Source organism: Trachypithecus francoisi, unplaced genomic scaffold, assembly GCF_009764315.1.
Source record: "Trachypithecus francoisi isolate TF-2019V2 unplaced genomic scaffold, Tfra_2.0 Lachesis_group11, whole genome shotgun sequence".
In the NCBI taxonomy this organism is placed as follows: Eukaryota; Metazoa; Chordata; class Mammalia; order Primates; family Cercopithecidae; genus Trachypithecus; species Trachypithecus francoisi.
Genome location: NW_022681456.1, coordinates 948,175 through 968,690, shown reverse-complemented (window position 1 = coordinate 968,690; position 20,516 = coordinate 948,175). Strand labels below are relative to the sequence as shown.

Below are 20,516 nucleotides of genomic sequence, written 5' to 3'. Positions count from 1 at the left end.
ATTTGCCCGCCTTGGCCTCCCAAAGTGCTGGGATTACAGGTGTGAGCCACCGCGCCCGGCCCTGAATATATGACTTCTATCCCTGAAAATAACGCAGAGACGTATGCACGGTGCTCCTGACTTCACCAGGCCTCACCCACGGCAGCCTCCCGGGGCCTTGTAGATGACATGACGGTGCCCAGGTGCAGCAGGTGACAAATTCGTCATGTGTTTCAACTGAGTTGTTAGGTGAGTGCAGAAGTAGCTGTGGTCTCACGTTTTTGGAATGTTTGCCATTTGATATTGGAATATGTGCTCCAATAAATGTTATGTTATTTACCATTTTAATGTGCATTTCTCACTTTATGTTTTTGCTAATGACTTGTTACTTGCTGTTTATTTTATGTTTATTTTAGACTACGGAAATGATGTTAAACAAAAGCAAATTTGAGTGATTTTCTTATTAGAGTTCAACATGGGTCGTAAAGCCACAGACACAACTCACAACATCAACAACGCACTTGGCCCAGGAGCTGCTGATGACGCACAGGGCAGTGGTGGCCAGAAGCTGCCAGCGACATACAGGGCAGTGGTGGCCAGGAGCTGCCAATGAACACACAGGGCAGTGGTGGTCAGGAGCTGCCAATGATGCACAAGGTAGTGGTGGTCAGGAGCTGCCAGTGACGTACAGGGCAGTGGTGGTTTGGGAAGTTTTGTAAAGGAGAAGTTTTGCCTTGAAGATGAGGAGCGCAGTGGCTGCCGTCAGACATTGACAACGACCAACTGAGAGCGACCACCAAAGCCGATTCTCTCACAACCACACGAGAAGCTGCCGAAGAACTCAGCGCCGGCCATTCTACCGGGGTTTGGCATTTGAAGCAAATCGGAAAGGTGAAAAAGCTCAATAACTGGGTGCCTCATGAACTGAGCGAAACTTTTAAAAAATGACTGTTTTGAAGCATTGTCTTCTCTTATTCTACACAATGATGAACCGTTTCTCGATTGGGTTGCGATGTGCAATGAGAAGTAGATTTTATACGATGACCAGTGATGACCATCTTAACGGTTGAATTGAGGAGAAGCTCCAACTTGCCAAAAGCCAAACTTGCACCAAAAAAGGGCCTGATCACTCTCTGGCCGTCGCTGTCTGGGGTCACTGTCTTGCCGTCGCTGTCTTGTGGTCGCTGGTGGTCACTGTCTGGTGGTCACTGGCCGTCGCTGTCTGGGGGTCACTCTCTGGCAGTCGCTGTCTGGCAGTCACTGGCCATCACTCTCTGGTGGTCGCTGTCTGGTGGTCGCTGTCTGGCTGTCGCTGTCTGGCTGTCTGGCTGTCGCTGTCTGGCGGTCACTGGCCATCACTCTCTGGTGGTCACTCTCTGGTGGTCGCTGTCTGGCCGTCGCTGTCTGGCCGTCGCTGTCTGGCAGTCACTGGCCATCACTCTCTGGTGGTCACTGTCTGGTGGTCACAGTCTGGCCGTTGCTGTCTGGCAGTTGCTGTCTGGAGGTCACTGGCCATCACTGTCTGGTGGTCACTGTCTGCTGGTTGCTGTCTGGTGGTCGCTGTCTGGTGGTTGCTGTCCGGTGGTCACTGTCTGGCCGCCACTCTCTGGCCGCCACTCTCTGGTGGTCACTGTCTGGCCGCCACTCTCTGGCCTGACCCACAGCAGCTTTCTGAATCCTGGGAAAACCATTACACTTGAGAAGTGTCCTCAGCAAATCCATGAGTTGCACCAAAAACTGCAGCGCCTGCCGCCAGGCTCGGTCCACAGAAAGGGCCCAATTCTCCACCACAACGCCTGGCTGCACATCACACGACCAGCATTTCACAAGCTGAACGAATTGGGCTGCGAAGTTTTGCCTCATCCGCCATATTTACCTGACCTCTCGCCAACCGACTGTCACTTCTGCAGCCTCTCGACAACTTTTTGCAGGGAAAACGCTTCCACAACCAGCAGGATGCAGAAAATGTTTCCAAGAGTTTGTCAAATCCTGAAGCACAGATATTTATGCTACAGGAATAAACTTATTTCTCATTGGCAAAAACGTGTTGACTGTGATGGTTCCTATTTTGACGAATAAAGGTGTGTTGGAGCCTAGTTATAATGATTTAAAATTCACAATCTGAAACCACAATTACTTTTGCACCGACCTAGTACAAGAAAACGCCTCATGTCTATTCACGTCCATTCAGTCAAACCACACACAGCCGCCTTCCGCGCTGGCTGGAAACAGCTGTGTATCTGCAGTCTCACCAGGTTCAGCCTGTGGTCCACTCACCGCATCCACCCACTCCCGTCCACCTGGCCATTCTGTCCCTCATCCTCTGTCTCCACCATGGTTTTCCCAAATATTCTCTCTGCAAAAGGCAGCAGGCCCAGAGCTTCACAGAGCATTTCCCCCTCCCTGTCAAGGGGACCCTGGGGCAGGTCCTTCAAGACCATTTGTGGGAATCAGGAGACGGGCATGGGAAGGCTGAAGAGTGTGTCCAAGTCACCCAGCTGGCACCCGGGGCAGCCAGACTTCAAACTTGGTCCCCAACTGCAGGCCACGTGATCACAGACCCCACTCCTGCCCTGCAATCCACGCCTGTGGGCTGTGGTCCATGTTGTACGTCGGCTCAGGAGGTGAAGGTCCCGTTATTCGGTGGATGTGAGGTGCTGCTGGAACCGTGTCTGCAGCTGTGAGTGACGCCTGCGTCAGTGGGCACTCCGCATAGCAGCAGGCACATGGGCAGGCCCCACCTAGCCAGGCCTCGAGAGCAAAGACGGGGTGGGGGCTCCCAGAGAAGGATGCCAGCTTTCAGACCACAACACGGAAACCCCACCTGGGTCTGCAGCCTTCAGACTACGGCACGGAAACCCCACCTGGGTCTTCAGCTTTCAGACTACGGCATGGAAACTGAGAAACTAAGGACTGTCCAGATTTGTAGAAACACACAGGCAGTGGCTCACGTCTGTCATCCCAGCACTTTGCGGGGGCCGAGGCAGGTGGATCACTTGAGGTCAGGAGTTCGAGATCAGCCTGGCTAACATGGTGAAATCCTGTCTCTACTAAAAGTACAAAAATTAGCCTGGGAAAGGGGAAGGGGCACCTCCTCAGGGTGGCATGTGCCTGTAATCCCCAGGTACTTGGGAGGCTGAGGCAGGAGAACGGCTTGAACCTGGGAGGTGGAGGTTGCAGTGAGCTGAGATTGTGCCATTGGACTTCAGCCTGGTGACAGAGTGAGATTGTGTGCAAAAAAAAAAAAAAAAAAAAGGGCTGGGCGTGGTGGCTCATGCCTATAATCCTAGCACTTTGGGAGGCCAAGGTGGGCAGATCATGAGGTCAGGAGTTCGAGACCAGCCTGGCCAACATGGTGAAACCTGTCTCTACTAAAAACACAAAAATTAACTGGGCGTGGTAGTGGGCACCTGTAATCCCAGGTACTTAGGAGGCTGAGGCAGGAGAATTGCTTGAACCCGGGAGGTGGAGCTTGCAGTGAGTTGTGATCATGCCACTGTACTCCAGCCTGGGTAACAGAGTGAGATGTCTCAAAAAAATTTTTAAAAAAGGACAGAAAGCCTGAGATGGACAATGTATGCAACACCCCATAAAGGAAAGGAATCCACAAACGCACAAACATCAGGGCTCTGTGATCAGAGGAACTTGGGGGCCCAGAAGCCCACCCCACAGCCGTTCGTGGTACCGTGCTGCTGGGTGACATCAGGTAAATGCAACCCGCACACATGGAATCGAATTTCAGCAAAAGGTTTCTCAAGTTCACATGAGAGAGTAAAAGTAAGAGAATAATAGGCAAGAAAGTCCTAAAATAATAATGGGGACATGTTTAATCACTAGACATGCAGCTATTTTATAAATAATTGTATAAATAAGAGCTTAGAGTAGAAAGCCCAAGACAGACAGTGGATAGAGTAAGCCTGTGACGAGGGCTGCTCTTCTGTTCGCAACTGAGGATGGAGATTTGATGAGTGGCCTGAGAAAGCGTCGTCCACCATCTTAAAACCCGATAAAGATCAGCAGCTTCCTCATGTGAAAACACACAACTCCAAATGGATGAAAGCTTTTAATTTGAACAAAGAATTGTACAAGTATCAGAAAGATGTTCAGAGAGTCAAACAGGCTTTTCTAAGAACGACAGCAAAGACACAGGCCATCAAAACACAGATACCAGGCCAGGCGCAGTGGCTCAAGACTGTGGCCCCAGCACTTGGGGAGGCTGAGGCAGGAGGATTGCTCGAGGCCAGGAGTTCAAGGCCAGCCTGGGCAACATGGTGAAAACCCATCTCCTCACAAAAAGTAGACACAGTTCACATTTACTAATTCCTGTGTATCAAAAACTCAACACCATAAAATGAAGCCAGACGAACGGGGAAAGCGCTTGGTCATACGCGCAGTTCCTGTCCCCAGGTCTAAGGGCTCCTCACGTGAACGAGCACACAAGGGGTGCCGCGAGCAGCAGCTGGCAAAGGAAGGAGGACACGCGGCCGACGATGCGCAGAGCACTCAGGCTCGTTAGCCACGGAGGAAACACAGAGAAGCCGCAGAGGCACTTCCTGAGTGCCTGTCGTGATTGCAAAAGTGACAATCATCACACTCAATCGGCTCCTGAGTGCTGCAAAGCCTGGGAGGCCACTTTCTCATGCACGACTGAGGAGGAGATACGAACGCTATGGACGCACCCCCCCGCCACACAGCATACAACCCACACCCTACACAACCTGCACCCCCCACACACATACACCCCACACAACCACCCCCCACACATCCCATACACCCCATACACCCACCCCACTGTATACACCCCACACTACACACCCTACATATACCCCAAATGCACCCCACACTACACACCCTACATATACCCCATACACACCCCACACACGGTACCTACACAACAGACATATGCCCCATACACACCCCACACCCTTCCCACACCCCACACACATACCCCCGCACATACACACCAATCCACACTCCACTGTATATACACACGCCACACAAATAAACACAACCCACAACCCACACACGATACATACACACCACACAACCCACACCACACACACTGTACATATATACCCCACACCACACAACCCACACCCCACTGTACATGCACACCCCCATACACACCACACAACCCACACCCCACATGCTGTACATACACAACCCCCCCCACACACCCCACACACAAAACCCACACCCCACACACTGTACATACACAACACCCACACACACCACACACAACCCACGCTCCCACACATTGTACATACATACCCCCCCACACACCACACAGCCGACACACTGTACATACACAATCCACACACATGCCCCATACGCCCCATTTACACACCCCACACACATACAACCCCCACACCCCAAACTGTACATACACACCCCGCACATACACCCCATACACACCCCACACACATACACCCCACACAACCACCCCCCACACATCCCATACACCCCATACACACACCCCACACACATACACCCATACACCCCATGTACACAGCCCACACACATGCACCCCATACACCCGCCCCACACTGTACACATACACCCCACATATGCCCCATACACACCATATACACACTCCACACACATACACACCATACAACCCACAGTCCATACACAGTATATACACACCCCACATACACCCCATGCACCCCCGTACACACCCCACACACTGTACACATACACCCCATACATATGCCCCATATGCACTATAAACACACACCACACAACCCACACCCCACACTGTACCTACACACCCATCCCCCCACATACCCCACACATGCATACACCCCATACACACCCCACAGCTTTTTTGGGGGGAGGAGGGAGGTGAATTTGGCAAATTGTATATAAATCCATGAAAATATGCGTTTCCTGAGTCAGTAATTTCGCTTCTAGAAATTCAGCCTAAGGAAATGGCTAGGGCACGAGGAGAGACTCAGATACAGGAAGAATCGTTTCTGCGCCAGATGGAACAGAGGCACCAAAATGGCCCCCAAGCTCGTCAGCAGAACCCCTGGGCACCGGTGTGCAGCTGTGCATGGTGCCATCCCCGAATGCGTGTGTGGGGAAGTGCACTGCGCAGACAAAGGCCCGCGACCCGCTCCCTGGCCCAACTCCCTAACCCCGGTGGCCACAGCTCCCTCCGAAGCCTGTGCCTGTGAAAGCAACACCACAGGCCACGTTACACCCGGGCACAATCCTGCACCACAGACAGCGTCTGACAGACGCAGACGGGCTCCAGTGAGTGCACGTCTCAGCACGGACAGAAGCAGAATTGTGGGTGATTTTTATTGTGTTCTAGTTAACTTATATCCAGTGCTTTTCCATCTAAAACAGTTCTTATAAAGAAAAGAAAAATGGTATTTAAGGAATGTCTGCACGTGATGAAAATTAGCATTTATTGCACGCTTGCTGTATCCCAGTCACTGAGAACCCCACTGCGTTTAATCCTAAAAGAGCCCCGGGGTGTAGTCTGTAGCTGTATTTTTATCCTTAGTGACAGATGGGGAAACGGAGGCTCGGAGGCTCAGGGCTCAGAGGTGGCCCTGCTGGTTAATGGGCAGAGGCAGGGTCCAAAGGCAATGTGGAGGGGTCTTCTGAAGACCCCTCGTGCTCAGCGGGGCTTCTCCACTGGGAGGTGCAAATGGACAGAGACCTCCCTGTCCCCACGCCTCCTTGCTCCGAGCCTCAGCTTCCCCATCTGTCTCCTCCCTGCAGCCTGGAGGCCTGGTTGACCTGCTGAAGTTGAGCAGGGGCTGTGGGCAGGTGAAGGGCCCGCCTTGTAGCCACAGCCTCCTCCGTGGTCTGCTGGGGAGTGGGGGTGCTGGACTTGGTGAGGACGCCACATGCGGCCCCGGCAGGGGGATGGGAGCGGCCAACCACCTGTGGCTGGAACAAGCCCTTGGAGAAAGCAGCTCTAGAGACAAGAACAGGGCTTCAGTCTCTCCCCAGCCTCTCCCTCTGCCCTCCACTCATGCAGAAAGGAGACACCCCTGGCGTCCCTCTGACCCTGGCACTCCCTTTCCCTGAATGCGGGCAGCGGGGCAGCCCGGCAGCACCTCCTCACTCCCTCCCCAGAGGAAGGGTGACGCCTTTCGGCCTCTGGTGAGACAGGACTTATTGACAGGATCTTGTGTGAACTCACCCCCTTGGAGAATCAATCGCAAAAGCCACCTCCAGGCCCCAGACGTCCTGATGCTCACACAGCCCCCAGCAGGGTGAGGCCTCGAGGGTCCAGGGTCCAGGCCCCAGACGTCCTGATGCTCACACAGTCCCCCAGCAGGGTGAGGTCTCGAGGGTCCAGGGTCCAGGAGGCACCTATCCGTGTGCGAGTGGAGGTTTTCTTGTAACACCCTGAGGAGCAGCAAGTCTGAACGCTTCAAGACAGAGAAGCAAACGATTTCCAATTTCCGCTCTGCAGACGGCTTTCCTGGCCCGACTCTCACACTTGATTTCATCCTGACCTTTATTAAGCCTAATGGATGCGATGGACTCATTTGCCTCTAACTGGCTCTAGCACTTTCCGCATTAGATGAGGAGCAGCTGGCGTTTCTACCGTTGCAGAACGTAAATTAGCCCCAAGACGGGAGAATTCCTCCTCTAATTGCGCTGAATTGATCAGAGAGGCCGCCGGTGTGGATGCGTTAGACTCAGGTGCGCGGGAGCTGGGGCCAGAACACATGGCCACATGGTCCTGGAGCAGACGCCTGTGCCAGTGCATGGGCCGGGGGCTGCCCTCCCCTGGGCATGTACCAGCCTCAAGGCCACAGAGCTTTGTCCTTGCTGATCCCTCTGCTAGAACACTGTTCCCTGTAGCTGCCTCTGCTTCTCCGTCCTGGCTCACAGGTCGCCGCTCCGCGCACCGTTCCCTGGGCTTCTCCCCACTTAGGCCTCCCCCCCGCAGGTGGAGCCCACGCCCTGGGTCCTCCCCAGTCACCTCAGGCAAGCCCCACGAGGCGCACACTTTGTCTGCTTTGCTCTCCGCAGAACCCGAGCCCAGAGCAGCCTCCAGCACCTGAGCTCACTCAGAAGGCATCTGTTCAGCCAATGAATAACTCGCTTCCCTTCGACGCCCCACCCGTCCTGCCCTGGCGCGAGCACGACGGAGAGACTATCCCGATGACTCATCTGCTCATTCACTACACCCTTGACACCGGCCACACCCTGCTGCAGGCCCTGGGGCCACTCTCGCAGGCACAGCACTGCAGCAAGTTCTGCTCTCACGAGCACGCATGTGGGGCCGGGGCTGGGAGAGAGGGTGCCTAGGCCTCAGCCGGGCTGTCCCCACCTTTCTCGGGCCACACGGCTGGCATGGTTGGCAAATCCTTAGCTGGGAAGCCACCAGCCAGCCTCTCCCCGAGGCCCAAGTGAGACGGAAATCATGGTCACTGGCATCTGTGAAGCCCCAACTCGGTGCCAGGCATGGGGTTCAGGGCACCACAGGTGTTCACTGGTTTAATCCTAATGAAGGAATCCTTTCTCCAACGAGGAAGCCGAGGCTGGGAGAAGCCAGGAGCTTGCCCAAGGTCACCGTCCATTGGGGGTGGAGTCACAGGCTCTCGGCCCCCATCTCAGCCACCTCCCTCTGCTGAATAAGCAAAGAACTGTGAAATCAACAAAGAATGCACATTCCCGGACCCTCCTGCCAGGCCGACCTGGGTCCCGGTGCCGCCCCCTTGAGCCTGGGTGGGCGTGTGGCTGCGTCCATCAACAGTCACCACCGGGTCATCCAAGGCGGGGCATGGAGGGCATCGTAACTCCAGCCTGGGCCACCAAAATTCACGTGCCTCCAGGAAGCCCAGCTGTGGAGAGGCTGCACATAGCCACCTGCCCCAGCTGAACCCTCTGGAGGCCACGCGTCCCCTGCCGCCATGTGTGTGCGTGCACCTTGCTGGACGTCCCGCCAGCGAGCCTTGTGATGGGGCCGCTGCACAGGACAGCAACTGCCCTTCCCGAGTTCCTGACCCCCAAGATTGTGAGCCAAACGAAACGGTCACGTTAAGCCACTAAACTATGGGGTGATCTGCTACAAGGCAAAAGGAGCTGGGATACAAGCGACTGCGGGGGGGCAGTGGTGGGTCCATGGGCACCTGGCGTTCGCTGCTGGATCTGCGGGCACAGAAAAGGCCCCATAACCCACGCGGGCTGGGGAGACTTGTTCATCCGTCCACTGCCAAGGCCACGCCTCCTGGCCCTTGTGGTGGGGGAGCCCTCACGGAGTGGACGAGAAGGCTGCCCGGGCAGGACCCCTTCCCCACAGCCCTTCAATCAGAAGGGTGAGGCCCTGTCCTCCTGTAGCTGGGACACGGCGTATTTCGGCAGGGAGGGGCTGGTGATAGCCACACCGGGGCTGCGGTGTATGATGACGGGTAACAATCCCGGGGCTGCGGTGTATGAAGACGGGTAACAATCCCGGTTCACGGATTGATCTGTTGGTCTTTCAGCCTCCTTTCAGCTCATTACAGGCAGACCACACCACAGGCCATGCAGGGCTCCCAACCTCCATTCGGGACGTCTTTGTGAGCCTCTGCTGAGCCTCATGCTCTTCCGGGCACTGGGAAAATAGTGACAGAGGCTCACCCTCGTGCCACACACTCGATGGCGTGAGAGAGGAGACAGCGTGGAGCCCCTCGTGCCGCACACTCGGTGTGAGAGAGGAGGCAGCGTGGAGCCCCTGGTGCCACACACTCGATGGCGTGAGAGGAGGCAGCGTGGAGCCCCTCGTGCCACACACTCGATGGCGTGAGAGGGACAGCATGGAGCGGGCCTGCAAACTCTGAGTGTGTGGGGCAGAGGACTGAGCTGGAGGAGGAGTGAGGAGCCGGGTGTGGGGGGTGCTGTGCACGGTGTGGTCATTGGAGCCAAGACCTGGAGACTGGGAATCAGGCAGTTTCCAAAATGTGCCAAAGAACAAACTGTGTGGGGTAGAGCCAAGATTTGAACCCAGGGTCCTAGAGGAGAGGTGCATAGGAGGAGAGAGCAGAGGGAAGAGTGTTGGGGGTACCAGCTGCGGGAACTGGCGCTCAGAAGAGAAAGAGAAGCCGGGGCACAGCTCAGAGGTGGGGAAAAGTACCCGATCTGTTTCCAAACCCCTCAAAGTGCCCCGCCAGGGTGGTCAGTGTGGAGTCGGGGAAGGGGGAGACCCCGCCCTGCCATCCACCCCATGGCAGCCAGAGCCAGTCGCTCAGCCGGGGCCTGTGTCCCCGGCTGCCCCTCAGCCCCCTGTGGCCCTGGCGGCCAGCCCCTCGGGACAGGGCGGGAGGGTCCTCTGGGCTGCAGTTCAACCCTCGGGACAGGGTGGGAGGTCCCCTGGGCTGGAATTCAAGGTCAGACGGGCCTTTCAAATACAAGCAAATGCCAGCCTCCCTCCCCTAGGCATTGATCTCGTGAATAAATCAGCAATGACAGTCCCGTAAATCCTCAGCTAGCTGCCTCCAAGCTCCAGCAGGACAGGCGGCTGGTGGGGAGCTGGTGGGGGCCATGGCCCTGGGGTGGGGGACGCGGTGGGCCTGGGTCGGGGCCAAGGGAGCCACATCCAGTGTGGGGCTGCGGGCTCCAGGCCTGATGTCTCCGGAGGGGGCCTCGGAACCAAAGGGGAAGACAGCACAGCCTCTGCAGAGTTCCCCGAGGCCCCGTGGCACCTGTCACCATGGCTGCCAGGGAGTCAGCTCTGCGAAATCATCACAGATGTCGGGGGACAGCGTCTCTCCCTCCCCTAGCCCTTTCTCCTCCCTTCCTTCCCACTTTCTTTCCTTTCTTCTATCTTTACTTTCAAGTTCCAAACTTGCACTTTGATTTCCTTCAAAAGAGTTCACCCCTATCTGTACCTGGTTAAAAGAATCAGCGAAAACCAAAGCCATCCTGAAGATCACCCGGCCTCGAAAGGTGCAAGGTTTCAGGGCATCGAGGCTGGCCTCTGCCAGCCACACCTCCTGGGGGTCTCCTGTGTCTGTCTTGCTGTGCCCCCAACTTCAAGTCAGTGGTGATCCCTGTGGTCTATCCTGGGCACACCCGTTCACCCAGGGTTGGTTCGGCCACAGCCTTTGTGGCATCGCGACAGGAAAGCCGTGTGAGCACTGGTCGTGTGGCCTCCCACAGCCTGGCTTCCTCCCACAGGCCACATGGCTGTTCTCCTCATCCCATCTGGTAACCCGTGAGTCCTGGATCTCTCAGGGTGCTCCATAGGCCATGGGATTCCACCCAGGTCCTCTTCTCCACTGGATTCTCCTCCATCTCACCAGGAGCCCAGGGCTGCCCTGACCCCAGCGTGGAGTGGCCAGGTCTCTCAGGACTGTGGCTGCTGAGGCTGTGCAGGCAGCGTGGGACCCAGGGCTGGTCAGCTGCGTCCTGACCCAGAGTCTGACTGCCTTCACATGGAGCTCCTGTATCCCCCGTGTATCCTCGGCTGCCCCAGGCCCCCTGCTCACACCCATCCACACCTGCTCACACCTGTCCACACCAGTTCACAACTGCCCGCACCTGCCTACACCTTCTGACATCTGCTTATAGCTGTTCATAGCTGCTCGTACCTGCCCACACCTGTTTTCACCTGCACACAGCTGCCCACACTTGCTGACACCTGCATACAACTGCCTGTACCTACCTATGTTTGCTCACAACTGCATATACCTGCTCACACCACACACCCGCTCACACCTGCCCACAGCTGCCTCTGCAGGAGATGCCCAGTATGGTGGGTGGTGGGTGGTGGGTGGTGGGTGGTGGGTGGTGGGTGGGGTCCCCTCCCCTGTGCTCAGGCAAAGGAAATATCTACTCAGTTCGCAGCCACCTGTGCAGAGTTGGTGGGGCCTGACGCAGCCTCACCACATGGCATGGAAGCAAGCCCGGGACAGCGCTTGACCCGAGCTGGGAGGCCTCTGCCAGGCCTGTAGTGGAGGTTGGGGGGTGGGACTCTACATCCGTGGCAAGTGACCCAAAACCTCTGCACGAGGGACTCCCACGCCAGGCCTGCTCATGCTGCCCTCCAGCTTCAGGGCCTCCACCTCTCCCCAGCGTGCAGCCCAGACCCACGCCCTCAGGAAACGTCCGTGACCCCAGTAGACGGGGAGCTGGGCTGCGATGCTGGAGTGGGTGAGCCAAGGTCAGGTGGAGGTCGTGTGCGTTTCCTGTGGCTGCCGTCTGCCACGAATTCCACAACTCGGTGACTTGAAGGACATAGTCATGATCTTACGGAAACGAGCCTGTCCGACACTTCCAAGGCTGACGACGCGGGTAGGGGCTGCCCAGGACCCAGGAGAGAGGGGGCGTCATCCCAGAGCCCACGAGGGACTCGGCCGGCTGCTGGGTCCCTTATGGCGGAGACCAAGGACAGCCCTTTGCAGGTAGCTCTGGGGTCACTGGCGAGGGGGACAGAGCTGGATGGGGGGCTTCAGGAGGGGCCAGGCAGGAGGACGTGGAGACAGTGCACTTGTAATCCCGCTACTCTTCCTGTAAGGGGGAGAGGAGGCCAGGGCAGGAGCCGCAGGGGCAACGGAGTCAAGGCCTCCTAGACATCGCGCCACTGCTGGTGCCGGAGAGACCATGGTTGTGCAGGTGCCCAGGACAGGCCAGAGGGCCCCGGCACGGGGAGGGGCTGCCCTAGGGATGGGGGCTTCTGGCCTGGCTGACCTGCACCTGGGCCAGTGGAAGGCGGAGTTCGGCAGGCCTGAGTGTGAGTCTCACATCCATCTGCTGCGTGGCCCTGGGCAGGTCACTCAGCCTTTCTGGGCCTCGGCTCCTCCCCGAGGCTGTGGGAAGGGCCAAGAGAACGACAGCCCGATTCCTCCACCCCCTCATCTGCAGGCCGTCCGCCAGGGGACGTGCTACCATTTACCTAACACACGTCCACCCAGAGGGTAACTGCGTGAATTTTAACCAGAAACTCCTTATCACTGCCTTAGGAGTGGACCATTATCTCTTGCCAAAAATGAGAGATAACTGTACAAATAAATACAATAAAATACACACCGCAGTTAAAGTGGTTGGATACCACAGTCTGAGACTGTGCAGCGTTAGAGGTGCTCTAGAACCCGGCCTAAATTTTCCTCTTGAAATGATCAGAAAGCTTAGAAGAGAACGGGGATACTTTTCAGGATGAGGGAGAATTTTTTATCTTCATGTGGGGTTGGGGGCTACACAGCACTGACGTCTGTCAGACCCCAGGAGCTATGTGGGCGTGGGGGACAGGCAGAGAGAGAGACAGAGAGACACAGAGAGACTGAGAGACAAAGAGACACAGAGACAGAGAGAGGCAGAGACAGGCAGAGAGACAGAGATAGAGACTGAAAGACTGACAGAGATCAAGACAAAGAAAGAGACAGAAAAAGAGACAGAGACACAGACACAGAGACACAGAGACAAAGAGACAGAGAGAGATAGACTGAGACAGAGACAAAAAGACTGGGAGAGACAGAGACAGACAGACACAGAGAGAATAAGACAGAGACTGAGAGGCAGAGACAGAGACGCAGAGACAGAGAGACAAAGAGAGACAGAGACAAAGAGAGACAGTGACACAGAGAGACAGGCAGACCACAGAGAGAGAGACACAGAGAGAAGAATCCTTCTCTTGTGAGGGGCCCGGCCTCACGCAGCGCCTGCCCGGGAGCTGCCCTGCTGCTGCGAGGCTGTCTGGTGTCTGTGGGGAGAGGAGTGATCAGGGGTTAGGAGAGGCTGCCCCACCCGGGCCGGCCGCTCTAAACCCAGGAAGATCCACAGTCCTTGGGCAGTTTACAGAACCTCTCCCCTTGGGGCCCATCAGGATGTGTGGTCTTAAATCATTGCCATTTAATATTCAACAGATGCTCCACTGAGAACAAGTGTATTTATGGGCGGTTGCTTGAGAGGAATCCCTCCCTAAACGGCGGGGTTGAGTGGGATGGTCGCCCTACAGGACAGGGATGTGGAATACGGCCAAGTCGGGCGCCGCCGTCAGGCTGGGGGTCACCGTGCCCCTCCCTGCAGCCCTGGCCCAGCCCTGGCCTCTGGCCTGCAGGCTCCAGGGCTGCAGGGAGACCCCACTGTACATGCCATGCTGGCCGGATGGCTGGTGAAAGGCACCCTTTGGCTTCCAGCCTCCGCTTGTTCAGCGCAGACATGGCCTCAGAACCAGCCCTCAGAACGGGGCAAGAATAGCCGTGCCCATCTCGGACCCTGGGCGGCGCTCACTCCAGTCACGGGCAGTGCTGCTGCGGGCCTGGCGTGGCCCCGGGGCTCGGCTGCATTCTGTGGGCCTCGGACCTGCTCCCCTTCACTCTCTGCTGTGTTTTTCTTTCTCTTTTATTCTGTTTATAATTTACCTTATCTTGCTGGAACCCTTCTGTTTCCTGGCAAGTTCCCAGAACCTGATCACCAGCAGAAGTGGAATGTGCAGTATGATCTATACCCATTTACACACACACCACGCACCCTTCACGGGGCCGTCCGTGCCCACAGTGGCCTCAGTGTCCCGCCCTCCCCACCCTCTGGAGCTCTCTCTTGTGGAGGCCTTTACTCCTTTGCTGTTCTATCTGCAACGTTCTCCAGCTCCCAGGGGAGAATTCCCACTCATCTTCCGATGCTAGAGCCCCGTCCCCCGCAGGGGTGGTGTGCACCTGTCTCCCGTCCGCCTGGGGCTCAGCTGCAGGTCCCGGGGCCACAATGTCTCCCCACCCTTTGTCTCCATCAGCCCCTAGGCACATGCACGGCGACATCGTGGGTGGGCAGCGCCTCCCCTCATGCCAACTTCTCCTTCAACAGACCAGAGGGCCTCAGGTGGGGGCCCCACCTCGCAGACCTGAAGGTCGGGCGTCCACTCTTTGGGGAAACAGAGTTGGGTTCACAGGGGCAGCTCTGGTGCTGTTGGTCCTTCCCTCCAGAGCCCGCATGTCTCCTTGCCTGGCTCCCACGAGGCTCCGGTTCTATTTCTATTTCTCCTGCCTCTGTCATCCCCTCAAATGGCTTCTGCACAGCCCCCACTCTGCCCCTCAGGCTTTAACCCTAACTGTGAGCCCCACCTGGCTGTCCTGGGGCCCCTGAACTCCACGTGTCCATGGCGGCTCTCCCCCACGCACCACCACGCACCAGCCAGCATTCTGTTCCTATGAAGGCCCTGCCCGCCAGGGGACTGGGAATCAGCCACCATCGCAGCCCACCCATCAATCACCTGTCAATCACCGGCCATTCACCCGTCAATCACCCTCCCTTGCCAGCTTTGCATCCTAAATATTTCTTGGAAGAGTCCCGTGTCTGCCACACCCCACAAGAAAGACTGGAGTGAGCGCCGCCCAGGGTCCAAGATGGGCACGGCTATTCTTGCCCCGTTCTGAGGGCTGGTTCTGAGGCCATGTCTGCGCTGAACAAGCAGAGGCTAGAAGCCAAAGGGTGCCTTTCACCAGCCACCCAGCCAGCATGGCGTGTACAGTGGGGTCTCCCTGCAGCCCTGGAGCCTGCAGGCCAGAAGCCAGGGCTGGGCCAGGGCTGCAGGGAGGGGCACGGTGACCCCCAGCCTGACGGCGGCGCCCGACTTGGCCGTATTCCACATCCCTGTCCTGTAGGGCGACCATCCCACTCAACCCCGCCGTTTAGGGAGGGATTCCTCTCAAGCAACCTCCCCTAAGTACACTTGTTCTCAGTGGAGCATCTGTTGAATATTAAATGGCAATGATTTAAGACCACACATCCTGATGGGCCCCAAGGGGAGAGGTTCTGTAAACTGCCCGAGGACTGTGGGCTCAACGGGAAAGATGTTAATGAAGGGAAGCTTTAGGGACCCCCATGATCAGGGTCATGGGGACAGACGGGGGCAGTGCAACCTCAGGGGCGGCAATGTGCAGTTCTCGATACCAGCAGAGTGTGGCCTCGGGGGCCGGCCACTCAGACCATGGTGCAGCTTCCAACAGCCTCTGGTGCCTCCACAGGCCAAGCGCACAAGGTAGGAGCAGGGAAGGACCTGGGGGACTGGAAAGCAGTGGTCAGCATCTGAGGGCCCGGCAGGGCTGGGGCTGGACAACTGGGCATGGTGATGGGGCTGGACGAGGGCAGCGGAAGTGGGGCTGGATGGGGGGGCGGGGGGTGTGTGTGTGGTGATGGGGCTGGACAGGGGATGTGGAGATGGGGCTGGAGGGGGGCGTGGTGATGGGGACAGGTGAGTTGCCCGTCCCTCGCAGGGAGAACCGGGTTCTGGTTCTCAGCCTGTCTCCCACCGTAGAGCAACCTCTGACTGCCAGACAGGACACCAAGGTGAAAACTGCCACGGCCCCAGGATGGGGGAGAGGTGGGGGAGAGGTAGGGGGAGAGGTTGGGGAGGTCAGGAGGTCAGCTGGGGGACGAGCAAACGCCGGGCGTGGCCACAGCTGTGCCTTGTCAGAGGATGAGGGTGGAAAGAACCAGCGGTGACGCAGGCTCCCCCGCCCCTCGGAGGAGTCAGGCTGTCAGAAAGGTCCCTATGCTTGCCGGGCACGGCGGCTCACACCTGGAATCCCAGCACTGTGGGAGGCCGAGGCGGGTGGATCACCTGAGCTCAGGAGTTCGAGACCAGCCTGACCGACATGGTGAAACCTCGTCTCTACTAAAAGTACAAAAATTAACCGGGCATGGTGGCACATGCCTGTAGTCCCAGCTATTCGGGAGGCTGAGGCAGGAGAATCACTTGAACTCGGGAGGTGGAGGTTGCAGTGAGCCGAGATCGCGCCACTGCACTCCTGTCTGGGCAACAGGGCGAGACTCTGTCTCAAAAAAAAAAAAGAAAAGCCCCTCTGTCATGGAGACTGGAGGGAAGCTCTCCAACGGGGGTCCCTGACCCTCGCCCACCACACGGGTTCACTGTCGTACCGGCTTTGCTCTGAGCCTGGGATGTGCCCGTGACCCAGCCTTCTGGCCTCTCACTGCAGCTGGGTTTGGCCCACGGAGCCAATTTTGTTTGGAAGGGGAGGTGGGGGCGTTTCTCCCCTGGGCCCTTCCTGCATAGGTGAGTTGTCTTCTGCTGACAGTGGCTCTGTCCCCAGGACCACATCTGCTGGGTGCCCTCCACCCCAGGGCTCCTGTCCTCCCTCACTCTCCAGCTTCTGTGGCGGCTGTGCACTGCCCGTCCCCGGCACCCTCCCCAGGCTGTCCTCCTCAGTCTCTGCAGTGCGTTCTGTCCCTCTGAGGGCTTTCTTAGGCCCCTGACCCGCTGGCTGGTCTCCTGCCCTGCAGGGTGAGCATCAGGGGAGATGGTGAGAGAAGCCGACACCCACGTGGGTGTGTTCAATCCACAGCTGAGGTCTGGTGTCTAACAATCACAACAGTTAAGGGAAGTCAGAATATTAAAGAGCCTGCCAGATTAACTTCCAGCTTCCATTTTAAAAATGTGTAATTGAGGATTGATTCTAGCTGTGCAATTTAAAATCAGACAGGATGAGAGGATTAAAGGCACCTACAAACAGTCCTGACATGCTTCACAGAATTCCAGATCTGGTCTCAATTCAATTTACTAAACCAGAATTTTTAAAGCACTTGGTCGGGGGGATTTCTGGTATGAAATCAGGCATTAAAAACGATTAAAAGAAAATAAACATGACATTTATGAGTGCCGTTTTTAACGGGCTCAAGGGACTTTAATTAACTAAGGCACAAAAGCAGTGAATTGCTGTTTCACGGTATTATTATTATTTTTTTTTTTTATATATTTTTTGAGATGGAGTCTCACTCTGTCACCCAGACTGGAGTGCAGTGGTGCAATCTCAGCTCACTGCAATTTCCACCTCCCGGGTTCAAGCGATTCTCCTGCCTCAGCCTCCTAAGTAGCTGGGATTACAGGTGCCCGCCACCACACCTGGTTAATTTTTGTATTTTTAGAACAGATAGGGTTTTACCATATTGGTCAGGGTGGTCTCGAACTTCTGACCTCGTGATCCGCCTGCCTCGGCCTCCCACAGTGCTGGGATTACAGGCGTGAGCCACGGTGCCCGGCCTCACGATATTATTTAATCTGCCCAACCTGAGTTAAACAATCGTGGCCACGGGGAAGGAGGCCGTTTTATTGATTGAATTTGTTTCCATGATAGTACAATCTTTAAGGTGAACTGCAAGCTTACAGCACACAGGTTTTGAAAGGTGCAACTTAACAAACTATATATAATTTTTAAAACTAGCCTTAAATCTTTCCTGTGAATAGAAGCCCCATGGGCAAAACACAAAGGAAACCAAACGAGCCTCCAAAATAAAAATCCCATAACCTCCAAAATAAACAACAAAGAAGCAGACGGCTGGCCGAGCTCAGAGCCTCACATGGACACAGTCCCTGGAGGTGCGGCCTGGCCTGAGGGCCGTTACATCTCTGTACCCTGCAGGAGCCGCCTTTGCCACCGCGGTGCCGAAAGCAGATGCTGCTCAGGGATTCCTGGGCCAGGAGTCCTGCTCTGGGGACATTCCCAGCTCAGGCTCCTCAGACGCGATTTTCTCTTCTGTGAAGTGGGAACATGAGTGGGGCCCATCTGCCCAGGCGCGTGGGGAGGATTAGCCGGGGTACGGAAGGAAAGGCACTCGGGTGGGGCCTGGCACATCGTCCACGCCCGCTGTTGGGTGACACGGATGCCGGTCAGTTCACATCGTGGCAGGTGCTGTGGGACCATGGTTTATGGGCCTTGTGACTCTCCTGCCCTCCGTGGGGCAGGCTGCGGCCCCATTTACACCAACGGAAACTGTCTCAGGCAGAGGCAGAGCAGGGGGAGGGCTGCGCACTGTGGGAGGCCCTCTGTTCCCCTGGGCCCCCCCCACCCACCCAGGATAGGAGCTGCTTGCTGAGGGCAGGTCCGAAATGGATGCATCTGGATGAGCTGCTGCTAACGAGCTATCTGGACCGTGGGGCTGGACACATCCTCTGCTCCTGTTAGGAGCACGGATTCTGTGGGTCACAGGTTTGGAAAGGCCAGAGCGGGAACGACGTCTTGCCTGTGGCGTCTGCGCTTCTGCTGGGAAGACTTGGAGGCTGGGGCCAGAATCCCCTGGAAGCTCCTTCATGTCCCTCTGGCTGTCGGCTATGACCTTGGCGAGGGCGGGGCAGAACCCCTGGTTCCATCTCTACCTGGCTGCTGGGCTTCCTCACAGGAGGGCATCCCGGAGGTTCTGGGAGGACGAGGCGGAGGCTGTGTGTGGATTACGGCCCAGCCTCGAGACTCACTCGGCACAGAGCCAGCTGAGCCCTACATTGGACGGTCGATCGGGCCAGCCCAGACTCACGGCGGAGGGGCCAGGCACTGTCTCTGCAGTCAGGGTGTGTGGAGAAGGAGCGTGTGGGCCATGCAGTAGGGAGAGTTGTGGGTCGGGTGTGTCTGGTGGCCGCCTGGGAAGGCCCCGTCCACACAGTGTGTGCGTGGCGCAGTGACGTGGTCAGACTCGAGGCTGCTGTGTCTCTCCTGGGTCAGGCACCGGATGGACCCAGGCACTGGTTGGTGTTCAGGGACCTGGTGTGAGCCGGGAGTCTCAAACACCAGGTGAAGTGCCTGCACTGAGGGCTGCCCCTGGCGTCTGCAGCAGAGACGGTGCCACCGCCATTTTTCACTGTGTCTTCTTCCCACTGTTGGCGTTAGGAACCCCCAAGTGCTTGTAACTGAATGTGCCTGCGTCCACGTTACAGGTCCCTTCTCTGCATCTGAATGTGCCACGTTACAGGTCCCTTCTCCGCATCTGAATGTGCCACGTTACAGGTCTCTTGTCCGCATCCAAATGTGCCTGTGTCCACATTACAGGTCTCTTCTCCGCATCTGAATGTGCCTGCGTCCATGTTACAGGTCCCTTCTCCGCATCTGAATGTGCCACGTTACAGGTCTCTTCTCTGCATCTGAATGTGCCTGCGTCCACGTTACAGGTCTCTTCTCCGAATCTGAATGTGCCACATTACAGGTCCCTTCTCCGCATCTGAATGTGCCACGTTACAGGTCTCTTCTCCGCATCTGAATGTGCCTGCGTCCATGTTACAGGCCCTTCTCCACATGTCCCATGTGACCGCACGTTTTCTGGGCTGGACCCACAGGTTAGAGTATTTGGTGACGACCTCCGTGGCCTTCAAGGCCGCTCCTGTGAGCCGTGGTCAGGTGGTCCTATCTGGTTGGTTGCAGCACGTCTCACAGGCTTCTGTGTCTCCCAGGACTGGACCCAGCACCCTGGGCCCCAGATCTCCAGCCTGGAGGAACTCGGAGGCTGTCATGGCACCCACTGCCCTCTGGGACTCTCGGGATACCCAGGGGATTAGCGGTGAACAGCCAGGAAAGGCCTCTGTGCTCGGGCATCCCCAGGCATGGGCCTGGGAAACACGGGTGCACAGGGCAAGTCCTCTGTGCTAGCTCCACTCTCAGGTCCCCAGAGCCATGAGCCAAGCCCCCTGCTTCCCCTGGGCTGGACGCTGCTTCTCTGGGCTTCCCACTTCTTCAGGAAGTTCAGCTTCAGGACTGCAGGGTGGAAACAGAATCGGCTTCTCCTCCTTCATCCCCGGGTCCCTCCGGAGGCTCCAATGCTCCCTACTCAGATCCTAACTCATCACAACCACACAGCACATCCCTACT

The 20,516-nt window shown here is 56.8% G+C and overlaps 1 protein-coding gene across 2 annotated transcripts in view; it reads right to left on the bottom strand.

Moving 5' to 3' along the window:
• Positions 1-20,516, bottom strand: part of GALNT9 (polypeptide N-acetylgalactosaminyltransferase 9) — a 115,228-nt gene that overhangs the window by 16,767 nt on the left and 77,945 nt on the right. The window lies entirely within an intron of this gene.